The sequence below is a fragment of the Oncorhynchus kisutch genome, linkage group LG25, assembly GCF_002021735.2.
Source record: "Oncorhynchus kisutch isolate 150728-3 linkage group LG25, Okis_V2, whole genome shotgun sequence".
Lineage (NCBI taxonomy): Eukaryota > Metazoa > Chordata > Actinopteri > Salmoniformes > Salmonidae > Oncorhynchus > Oncorhynchus kisutch.
Window position 1 is genome coordinate 21094364 of NC_034198.2, and position 12623 is coordinate 21106986.

Here is a 12623-nt window from a genome sequence, read left to right on the forward strand (position 1 = left end):
TGATCCAGCGTCATGGAATTATCCCCATCCACAACTGGGATTGAACACAAACGCTTTTGATCCAGAGTCATGGAAATATGCTCAACCGCCAGCCCCTCCAACACCCACCTCCACAATGCCCTAGCAAAACTCAAGCCTGCTTTATGCAATAGCTCTCACTGTTGCCCCTATGGTTGGGCATTTCCCAACGTCCTCAATGTCGATTTTAGTCTTGAACGATCCCCCTGGGTTGCACTTCAACTCACGTTGGTTGAGCGCCCTCCACTTCTGTCCATTAACACTATTTAGTTATAGACACTGTAGTAAACTATAGACTCATCATATTTAATTACATTTCCTTGGAAAGATAACTGCCATGGCATTCTCCACCCATGCATAGGCAGCCTACTCTATTTCATTTAGACCACACATATACTGGGTTTACCTGATCTTGCACACACAACTAGGAGAGTAGAGGTAAGCTACTTAACTTGAAGCAGTGTGTGTATAATGTGACAAAGATGTGCTTTCAATACAATAAGTAGGCCTAGGCTAACGCATTCCAATCAGAAAGTCGACTGTTTCCAAATAATCTGCGGGACGACAAAAATATTTGAATCCCAAAATTGTCCGTCTGAACGCCCGTTCCTAACTGCATGAAAAATGCTGACCTCGCTGCAATGATCTCTGTCAGGACCTGTAGCTGAGCAGGTTTGGGGTGTCATAGCAGCTAATGCTTGTATGGTGTGGTATGGTGAATCTAACAACAGTAGCCTTGTATGGTGTAGTGTGGTGGATCTAACAGCAGTAGCCTTGTATGGTGTAGTGTGGTGGATCTAACAGCAGTATGGTGTAGTGTGGAGAATCTTTAAACATTTTATTTCACGTTTATTTAACAAGGTAGGCTAGTTGAGAAAAATGTCTCATTTGCAACTGCGACCTGGCCAAGATAAAGCAAAGCAGTTCGACACATACAACAACACAGAGTTACACATGGAATAAACAAACATACAATCAATAATACAGTAGAAAAATCTATATACAGCATGTGCAAATGAGGTAGAATAAGAGAGGTAAGGCAATAAATAGGCCATGGTGGCGAAGGAATTACAATATAGCAATTAAACACTGGAATGGTAGGATGTGCAGAAGATGAATGTGCAAGTAGAGATACTGGGGTGCAAAGGAGCAAGATAAATAAATAAATAAATACAGTATGGGGATGAGATAGATTGGATGGGCTATTTACAGATGAGCTATGCACAGGTGCAGTGATCTGTGAGCTGCTCTGACAGCTGGTGTTTAAAGCTAGTGAGGGAGGTAAGAGTCTCCAGCTTCAGAGATTTTTTCAGTTCGTTCCGGTCATTGGCAGCAGAGAACTGGAAGGAGAGGCGGCCAAAGGAAGAATTGGCTTTGGGGGTGACCAGTGAGATATACCTGTTGGAGCGCATGCTACAGGTGGGTGCTGCTATGGTGACCAGTGAGCTGAGAGAAGGTGGGGCTTTACCTAGCAGATACTTGTAGATGACCTGGAGTCAGTGGGTTTGGCGACGAGTATGAAGCGAGTGCCAGCCAACGAGAGCATACAGGTCGCAGTGGTGGGTAGTATATGGTGACAAAACGGATGGCACTGTGATAGACTGCTGTGATAGACTGCATCCAATTTGTTGAGTAGAGTGTTGGAGGCTATTTTGTAAATTACATCACCGAAGTCGAGGATCGGTAGGATCTTCAGTTTTACGAGAGTATGTTTGGCAGCATGAGTGAATGATGCTTTGTTGCGAAATAGGAAGCCGATTCTAGATTTAATTTGGGATTGGAGATGCTTAATGTAAGTCTCGAAGGAGAGTTTACAGTCTAACCAGACACCTAGGTATTTGTAGTTGTCCACATATTCTAAGTCAGAACCATCCAGAGTAGTATTGCTGGAAGGGTGGGCAAGTGCGGGCAGCGATCGGTTGAAGAGCATTTAGTTTTACTTGCATTTAAGAGCAGTTGGAGGCCACGGAAGGAGAGTTGTATGGCATTGACATCCTTGATGTACACAGAGAAGAGAGTCGGCCCGAGAATTGAACCCTGTGGCACCCCCATAGAGACTGCCAGAGGTCCAGACAACAGGCCCTCCAATTTGACATACTGAACTCTATCTGAGAAGTAGTTGGTGAACCAAGCGAGACAATCATTTGAGAAACCAAGGCTGTTGAGTCTGCCAATAAGAATGTTGTGATTGACAGTGCCGAAAGCCTTAGCCAGGTCAATGAATACGGCTGCACAGTAATGTCTCTTATCGATGGAGGTTATGATATCGTTTAGGACCTTGAGCGTGGCTGAGGTGCACCCATGACCAGCTCTGAAACCAGATTGCATAGCGGAGAAGGTACAGTGAGATTTGAAATGGTCAGTAATCTGTTTGTTAACTTGGCTTTCAAAGACCTTACAAAGGCCGGCTAGAATATCTATAGGTCTGTAGCAGTTTGGGTCTAGAGTGTCTCCCCCTTTGAAGAGGGGGATGACCGCTGCAGCTTTCCAATCTTTGGGAATCTCAGATGATACGAAAGAGAGGTTGAACAGGCTACTAATAGGGGTTGCAACAATTTTGGCAGATAATTTTAGAAAGAGAGGGTCCAGATTGTCTAGCCCGGCTGATTTGTAGGGGTCCAGATTTTGCAGCTCTTTCAGAACATCAGCTATCTGGATTTGGATGAAGGAGAAATGGAGGAGGTTTGGGCGAGTTGCTGTGGGGAGTGCAGGTGTCACGACTTCTGCCGAAGTCGTTGCCTCTCCTTGTTCGGGCTGTGCTCGGCGTTCGACGTGTGCTCGGCGCTCGGCGTTATGTACATTTTGTGTTATGGAGCATACTCCGTGGACTTTATTAAAAGACTCCATTTTACACTCCATTTGACTCTCCTGCGCCTGACTTCCCTGCCACCTATTACACCTACGCATGACAGCAGGGCTGTTGACCGGGGTAGGGGTAGCCAGGTAGATAGCATGGACAGCCGTAGAAAAATGCTTATTGAAATTCTCAATTATTTTGGATTTACCGGTAGTGACAGTCTTTCCTAGCCTCAGTGCAGTGGGCAGCTGGGAGGAGGTGCTCTTATTCTCCATGGACTTTACAGTGGCCCAGAACTTTTTTGAGTTTGTACTAAAGGATGCAAATCTAACAACAGTAGCCTTGTATGGTGTAGTGTAGGGGACCTAACAACAGTAACCTTCTATGGTGTAGTGTGGTGGATCTAACAACAGTAGCCTTGTATGGTGTAGTGTGGTGGATCTAACAACAGTAACCTTCTATGGTGTAGTGGTGGACCTAACAACAGTAACCTTCTATGGTGTAGTGGTGGATCTAACAACAGTAGCCTTCTATGGTGTAGTGTAGGGGACCTAACAACAGTAGCCTTCTATGGTGTAGTGGTGGATCTAACAACAGTAGCCTTGTATGGTGTAGTGTAGGGGACCTAACAACAGTAACCTTCTATGGTGTAGTGGTGGATCTAACAACAGTAGCCTTCTATGGTGTAGTGGTGGATCTAACAACAGTAACCTTCTATGGTGTAGTGTAGGGGATCTAACAACAGTAACCTTGTATGGTGTAGTGTAGGGGACCTAACAACAGTAACCTTGTATGGTGTAGTGTAGGGGACCTAACAACAGTAACCTTCTATGGTGTAGTGGTGGATCTAACAACAGTAGCCTTGTATGGTGTAGTGTGGTGGATCTAACAACAGTAGCCTTGTATGGTGTAGTGTGGTGGATCTAACAACAGTAACCTTCTATGGTGTAGTGGTGGATCTAACAGCAGTAGCCTTGTATGGTGTAGTGGTGGATCTAACAACAGTAGCCTTGTATGGTGTAGTGTGGTGGATCTAACAACAGTAGCCTTGTATGGTGTAGTGTGGTGGATCTAACAACAGTAGCCTTGTATGGTGTAGTGGTGGATCTAACAACAGTAGCCTTGTATGGTGTAGTGTAGGGGATCTAACAACAGTAGCCTTGTATGGTGTAGTGTAGGGGATCTAACAACAGTAACCTTCTATGGTGTAGTGGTGTATCTAACAACAGTAGCCTTGTATGGTGTAGTGTGGTGGATCTAACAACAGTAGCCTTGTATGGTGTAGTGTGGTGGATCTAACAACAGTAACCTTCTATGGTGTAGTGGTGGATCTAACAACAGTAGCCTTGTATGGTGTAGTGGTGGATCTAACAACAGTAACCTTCTATGGTGTAGTGGTGGATCTAACAACAGTAGCCTTGTATGGTGTAGTGTAGGGGACCTAACAACAGTAGCCTTGTATGGTGTAGTGGTGGATCTAACAACAGTAGCCTTGTATGGTGTAGTGTAGGGGATCTAACAACAGTAGCCTTGTAGGGTGTAGTGTAGGGGACCTAACAACAGTAGCCTTGTATGGTGTAGTGGTGGATCTAACAACAGTAGCCTTGTATGGTGTAGTGTAGGGGACCTAACAACAGTAGCCTTGTATGGTGTAGTGGTGGATCTAACAACAGTAGCCTTGTATGGTGTAGTGGTGGATCTAACAACAGTAGCCTTGTATGGTGTAGTGGTGGATCTAACAACAGTAGCCTTGTATGGTGTAGTGGTGGATCTAACAACAGTAGCCTTGTATGGTGTAGTGGTGGATCTAACAACAGTAGCCTTGTATGGTGTAGTGGTGGATCTAACAACAGTAGCCTTGTATGGTGTAGTGTAGGGGACCTAACAACAGTAGCCTTGTATGGTGTAGTGGTGGACCTAACAACAGTAGCCTGTTTGTCTATCTGTGTCTTTATGTGAGGGCTCCTTTTTTATAATTGTATTATTGTTTTGAAAATGTATTTAAGAGGACCGGAGCATTTATTTACCAGTTGTATTTAACATAATGACACATATTGTTGAAAGCCTCAGACCAGACTCCCTGTATTGTCCCTTTGCTCACAGCAGCTATCAGCAGTCAGTTGGCAGTCGTTGTACCTCATTTGATTGTTATTCTTTCCTTACTTGACTGATTTTGTTGCTCTATATGATAAATGTTCCTCTCATCTAAATCATGTTAGTGTATTGTAACTATTAGTCCAGATGGCTCTCTGATTTGGTTTAGTCTCTCCAGTCTCCACATCAGTCATCAGATAATTAGATGCTCGTCCATTCCTTTCTGCAGGACATATGGGCTGATTGGCTCCCCACCCCACGAGGATCCCCAAATAATAAAGTCAATGCATGCAGGGATTGATACAGTACAGACACCACAGCTGCTTGAATGGGGAATACAAGCACCAGATTTAAATGACAGAAGGAGCTATCCTAATTTCCCCATTTCCGTGTGTGTGTGTGTGTGTGTGTGTGTGTGTGTGTGTGTGTGTGTGTGTGTGTGTGTGTGTGTGTGTGTGTGTGTGTGTGTGTGTGTGTGTGTGTGTGTGTGTGTGTGTGTGTGTGTGTGTGTGTGTGTGTGTGTGTGTGTGTGTGTGTGTGTGTGTGTGTGCTTGTGCATGTGCTTGTGTGCGTGCGTGTGTCAGAATATAGAAAGGTTCACTTAATTATAGCAGGGAGGGTAAAGGTCACTTGTTTTTTTTGCCGGAAATGCTCTTGTCTTATGAAACCAACCCTATCCAAACTTCTAAGGATTTTTTATCTCCAAAAGTAGGGCAGTAAAATAATGACTTAAATGGAAACATAAAAACCGGAAGAAAGGAAGGAATAAATACTTTGCTATGCATTGATGGGTTTGTTTGATTGTAAATTATAAATAAACTTATTTTACTCTTTCTCCTTACTTTATTCACAGAGCAGATATATTCACTTTGTTCAATTTCTCAGTTTTTAATATGTGGATGGTAATGAATGTTGTGAACAGGCAGGGGGGCATAATATCCATCGAAACTTTAAATGGAAAAAAAACAACCTTGGAAGTTAGAAATAATACCACCAATTCTCAAGCCGGATAAAAGGCAGGCTTGGGCTATTTCTAGCCCACAGGTCGCCACTTGCCGACCCCTAACAGTGAGTGTGTCCTCTCTCCCCCATGCAGGCACCCCGTTCCGGGAGGGGCAGGCGCGGGACTTGAAGGTGGCTCTGAGGGGTACAGACCCCTCCATCCCTCTGGTGTTTGTCAGTGAGAACCATGACCTGCGTAACACACCCACCCCGGAGACTGTAGCCCAGTTCTGCAACGCCTGGGGAGACGACTACTTCAGCTTCTTGGTGGGTGGCTAGAGTGAGATGAAAACATACTGTAGAAGGAGATTATACAAAACCCTTACAGTCCCTTATATAAACACTGGTAATTTTGACCCAGATAGAAACAATTGGTCTATAGCATGAATGGCAGGGGCAGAGTGCCACCCCTTAGCTAACACTTTAATCCAATGTGAATTAGGCTACTACTGTTTTGTTTGTTTATTTGGATCGCCATTAGCTTTTGCAGAAGCAGCAGCTACTCTTCCTGGGGTCCACAAATAACACAAAACATGACAAGTAACAAAAAACAGTCACACAAATTATGCTCTGAAAGGGTAAAAAACCTAGGTGTCATTTTTGATTCTGAAAACAATTTTGATTGTGCGGCTGTTTCTCTCTCAGGCTGGTAGAGAGAGACTCATCCATGATTTTATTACAAGCAGGCTTGACTACTGTCATGGTCTCCTGTCTGGTCTACCCAGGAAAACCATTGGTCAACTGCAGAATATACAGAGTGCTGCAGCATGGGTAGTGACCAAGACCAGTGGGAGAGCACACAACACTGGCTGCCTATGAGTTTTAGAATTCATTTTAAGATTCTTCTATTGGTTTTTAAATCAATCCACAATTGTGCACCCCAATACATGTCAGACATGGTTTAAAGTGATGTACCCAGTAGGTCCCTCAGGTTCCCTTGCACTGGCCTTTTAACTATCCCAAAGCCTGGGACCAAGAGGCATGGAGAGGCAGCCTTTAGTTACTATGCCCCCAGCCTCTGGAATAGCCTGCCAGAGAACCTAAAGGGGCCAAAACTGTGGAAATTTAAAGAGATCATAGTGTGCTTTTTAGTCGTTCAGTTTTATTGTTATTCTTTCGTTTTTTTATCCTCTTATGTTTGTTGTGTAGTAAAAGTTAATGTTTTTTATTTGGTTTTTTTCTGTGAAGCACATTGCTCTGCATTCCCTGTCTGAAATGTTCTGTATACATAAAGCTTGATAATGACATTATCTAAATAACATTAACCTGTACTGTAATCCCAACCCAGCTGTTCTTTGGTGTGTCAGCCTGCCCGGACCGGGGAGACGTCCAGGAGGCCTGGTTAGAGGGCCAGCTGCAGAAGGCCTCCCAGGGGCTTGGGATCACTCCCAAACAAGCCTTTAATTTGAGTAATTTAACTTGATTTAAACTTTATTTAGGAGAGAATCCTAACTTCCACTAAAAACATATTTTCACTTCATTCATTGATGTCTGGTAAAGGCTTTCCACTAGATGTTAGAACATTGCTGTTGGGACTTGCTACATTCAGCCACAAGATCATTACTGAGGTCGGGCACTGATCGGTATTCATCCCAAAAGTGTTCGATGGGGTAGAGGTCGTGATTCATCACTCCAGAGAATGCGTTTCCACTGCTCCAGAGTCCAATGGCGGTGAGCTTTACACCACTCCTGTAACGGTTGTCTTCGGTGGAAGGAGAGGAGGACCAAAGTGCAGAGTGGTATGTGTTCATGATATATTTTAATGAAATATCACTGGACACAGAAAAACAAAAGGAACAAGAGAAATAAATTAAAACCGACACCGTCCCGTGTGGAACAAACACAGAAAAATAATCACCCACAAAACACAGGTGGGAAAAGGCTACCTAAGTATGATTCTCAATCAGAGACAACGAACGACACCTGCCTCTGATTGAGAATCATACCAGGTCAAACACATAAACACAACATAGAAAAAAGAACATAGACTACCCACCCCAACTCACGCCCTGACCAAACTAAAACAAAGATATAACAAAGGAACTAAGGTCAGAACGTGACAACTCCAGCTGACACATGGTGATCTTAGGCTCGTGTGCGGCTGCTTGGCCATGGAAACCCATTTCATGAAGCTCCTGATGATCAGTTCTTGTGCTGACGTTACTTCCAAAAGCCCTTGTGCTTACAGTTTGGAACTCGGTAGTGAGTTTTGCAACCGAGGACAGACAGATTTTTGCACGCTGCGCTTCAGCACTCTGCGGTCCCGTTCTGTGAGCTTGAGTGGCCTACCACTTTGCGGCTGAGGGCAGAAATTTGATGAACTGACTTGTTAGAAAGGTGGCATCCGATGACGGTGCCACGTTTAAAGTCTCTTCAGTAAGGCCATTCTACTGGCAAAGTTTGTCTTTGGAGATTGCATGGCTATGTGCTCGAGTTTATACACCTGTCATTAATGGGTGTGGCTGAAATAGCTGAATCCATTAATTTGAAGGGGTGTCCACATACTTTTGTATATATAGTGTACCTCATGAAGCAACAACTGCTCTCTATATCATCTCATGATCATGCATTCTTCTGTCTCTTCCATAGCAGTCGTAAAAGAAACACAGACCAGACACGTAGATGCTCAATGGGATTATGATCATTGTAGTTAATTACCACGTTTTATACGCTTAACTATGTAGTACATTTGCTTGTTGGAAACTAGAACTCCCTACTACATTGCACAGTTCGGGCTGGATCGGATTTATTTATAGAGAAACTGTGCAAAGTGCACATTGAGCTCACAGAAAAAGAAAATGAAATGGATTTAAAATAATTGAACTGATGTTGGTCAATTAGTTGTTTAAAAAATGAAAAAGAACCAACATTTTGGTTAATCGCTCAACACTAGCAGGTAGGAAGCGGTTTCCTTCTGTTTTGTGCTTATTGAACACAGCCCAGATTTAGCTGTGCAACACAGCCCTCACAGCAGGAAGAGATGGGATTAGTGTATCAACAGGTTTACTTCTGGACGAGTCATAGTGAGGAGGACCAAGGAGGAACACAGCACAGCAACTGGAATAATCAATGCACTCACTCGCTATTGGCAGTGATACACCAATCAGGGCCGGTTGTTATTGGATTATAGGTTTCGGGACAAAGGTAACTAACTTTTGAAGGAGAGTATCTCATCTCTTATCTGGACAGGCCAACTTCCTTCCTTACTCCTTCAGTACTACTGTACTGAACGTACTATTTTTATTCTAGTAGTTACAGGGTAATACCCATGTAAGTACTGTGCAATTACATTGCCGGTAGCTAACTAGTACTCTTATACCTGTTTTCAGCTTACATGAATATAACCATTACACTACCATAGTATATGGTCTATAGAGGAACCAACGTTTCTATAATGTGACAATATAATTACTGTACTTGTACACCATCAGGTCACACTACTTCCTGTAGAACACTAGTTAAAGATTCACAAAACATGATAAGACTTGGGACACAGGGCCTTGCATTATACACTCCTATATCACCGCTTATATGCTCTCTCTCTCTCTCTTCCGTACACTTGTTCATACATGTTCTGGTGTTAATTATAAATTCGGACTGCGTATAGGGCCTGTCCCTCTTTTTAATTATCGATGACAGCCTTCTGTTCTGTACAGTACAGCCTTCATCAGTTTGTATAATTAGTATGGTAGGAATGCAGAGATTTGATTCATGGCTGATGATGCCATTTGATTTAAAAGCAGCATGGACAGCCAGACCGTATTCCTCCTCCAGTACTGTATGTTCAACCTCTGTTGTCATTTATAAGGAGTCGTTTAAGTGCTTTTTTTGCTTACATTGCTCAGATGAAGAGGAAAGTTACTCCTCTTTGAAAAACGTCCAAATTAAAAGGGAAGATTGTAGGGATTAAATTACTTTCAACACTTCTATACAAACCATGAAGGAGGAAAAAAACAAGGAGGCAGAGATGTTTTGAACTTAATACTTAATTTAATCCATGCTCAAAATAATACAAAAGACTAAAGTGCAAAGTGCTAAAAAGTGCTAAAGAAAAAGCAGCATACATTTAGGCTTTTACACCTTCATCAGTGCTGCACAAACTAATTAAGAGGAGACACATACTTAAGAAGATGCACCTGTGCGTCTCGTTACCTGCACCTGTTGCGCCTGTGACAGGTGCGTCTTAAGTATGTGTCTCCTCTTAATTAGTTTGTACAGCACTGATGAAGGCGTAAAAGCCTAAATGTATGCTGCTTTTTTTGTTTGGCACTATGCACTTTCTCCGTTTGCATTCTTTAGAGCATGGATTACATTAAATATATTTTTGCATCTCGGCCTCCTTGTTTTTTTTTGTGGTTTAAGTGCGAGTACCTTTTGCACTCAGATATTTTTCTCTCAAGCACTGGCCACCATTCATTCTACAGTGCAAACATTCAACACTTCTATTCTGGAACAGATTGTGTAAGATTTAAAGAATGATGTCAGGTTCTGCTGTCAAGCTCTTGTAAAAAATAATATCAAGAGGAGGTTATTCAACTCATCCGCACTAATGTTTCCCAAGCTGTTTAACTAGTACAGTGATAGACTAGAGCCTAGGGCATGGAAGTGTTAAAGGCCCGATGCAACCGCCTTTATCTAAATATCAAATCATTTCTGGGTAACATTTAAGTTCCTTACTGTGATTGTTTTCAATAAAAAATAATAATAAATGAACTAAAATAGCTTCTTAGCAAGAGCAATGTCTTAAGCAAGACATTTGATAGGAAAAAATCTTGCTTGAGCGGTCTAAGTGGAGAGAGGAAAACGGAAAACTACCTGTTATTGGCAGAGAGAGTTGTAAACTCTTTCTTATTGGTCTATTAACTAAATTACTACCTGGTGATGTCACCAGGCAGGCCAAAACTCCAGATGTTCTTTTCAAACAGCTCTTACACTAAAAGGGTATTATCATCATTTTGACTATTTCACAGTATTATTACAACCTTTGTGTGGAAATATATGCATCAAATACAGGAAATCATGTTTTTGACTGCGCTGGGCCTTTAACTATCACATTCATACCACAGATATTTATAACTAAACTAAGATAGACCACAGCTTGTCATTTCCAATGGGAACAAATTAGTCATAGTGGGCAGAACAAGCAAGGAGGTGGCAGAACCAAGTACGCCTTAGCGATATCCTATTGGCGCATTCTAGTATACATCTGCATATTTCCGTTAGGGAACACCTACTCTGTGAAGTGTGCATGTGCAATAAATCAATTCACCTTTTCACTCCTAAACAGCATGGTTTTTAAAAACGTTTACAAAAGATAAAGTCTACAAAACTTAGCTCACTCCGTTCAAAACAGATTTTAGTTTTGGGAACAGAAAACTGTATTGAGATCAAATGTTTATTCGATGAGAAAGAATTGCAGAATGTCGGCCAAAATCCATCTTATTCCCTCTTCTCCCATTGTCCGCCAGTAGGCTTCCTCTCACTACCGTATTTGGTAGTGAGTGGAAACGCCAACCGAATGCTTCACATTTTTACATCCAGTGAAATATCTGTCTCATTGTTCTATCTGTGCTCATACCCTTGTCCCTTTGGAACAGTATAGTAATATAACACACGTACACACACAACCAATGATGTGAGCCATGTTGTCTACTCTACTCTAGCTCCACAATGAGATAGGGTGCAGGCCAAGCAGCAGGCTGTTAGCCAGCCTGCCAGATTAGTGGAGTCTGCCACTAGCACAGTCAGTGTAGTCAGCTCAGCTATCCCCAAGAAACTGTGTCTGTGCCTCGATCTAGGTTGAGTAAAACTAAACATGGTGATGTTCCCCTTAGCCATCTCTCTGGAATATAAACCTCCTCCATTCCTGCCATTATTGAAAGAGATTGTGATGTCTCACATCTCAAATAGGGTTACTTAATGTTAGATCCCTCACTTCAAAGCAATCATAGTCAATGAACTAATCACTGATCATAATCTTGATGTGATTGGCCTGACTGAAACATGGCATAAGCCTGATGAATTTACTGTGTTAAACTAAGCCTCTCCTCCTGGCTACACTAGCGACCATATCCCCTCGCATCCCACAAAGGCAGAGGTGTTGCTAACATTTATGACAGCAAATTTCAATTTACAAAAAAATATACTTTGTCTTTTGAGCTTCTAGTCATGAAATCTATGCAGCCTACTCAATAACTTTTTTATAGCTACTGTTTACAGGTCTCCTGGGCCGTATACAGCCTTCCATCAATGAGTTCCCGGAATTCCTATCGGACCTTGTCGGGTAATAATAAGATCATATTCACATTTTTGGTGACTTTAATATTCACATGGAAAAGTCCACAGACCCACTCCAAAAGGTTTTATGAGCCATCATCGACTCTGTGGGTTTTGTCCAACATGTCTCCAGACCTACTCATTGCCACTGTCATACCATGGATAGTCCTGTGAAATAAATATTGTGGATCTAAATGTTTTTCCTCATAATCCTGGACTATCGGACCACCATTTTATTACATTTTCAATTGCAACAAATAATCTGCTCAGACCCCAACCAAGGATCATCAAAATGATATAATGCTATGCTATAAATTCTCGGACAGCCCAAAGATTCCTAGATTCCCTTCCAGACTCCCTTCACCTACCAAAGGACGTCAGAGCATAAAAATCGGTTAACCACCTAACTGGGGATCTAAATGTAAACTTGCGTAAT

The 12623-nt window shown here is 42.4% G+C and overlaps 1 pseudogene; it reads left to right on the forward strand.

Annotated features, from left to right (window-relative positions):
* Window positions 1–12623, forward strand: part of LOC109870011 (serine/threonine-protein phosphatase CPPED1-like) — a 53493-nt pseudogene that overhangs the window by 23372 nt on the left and 17498 nt on the right.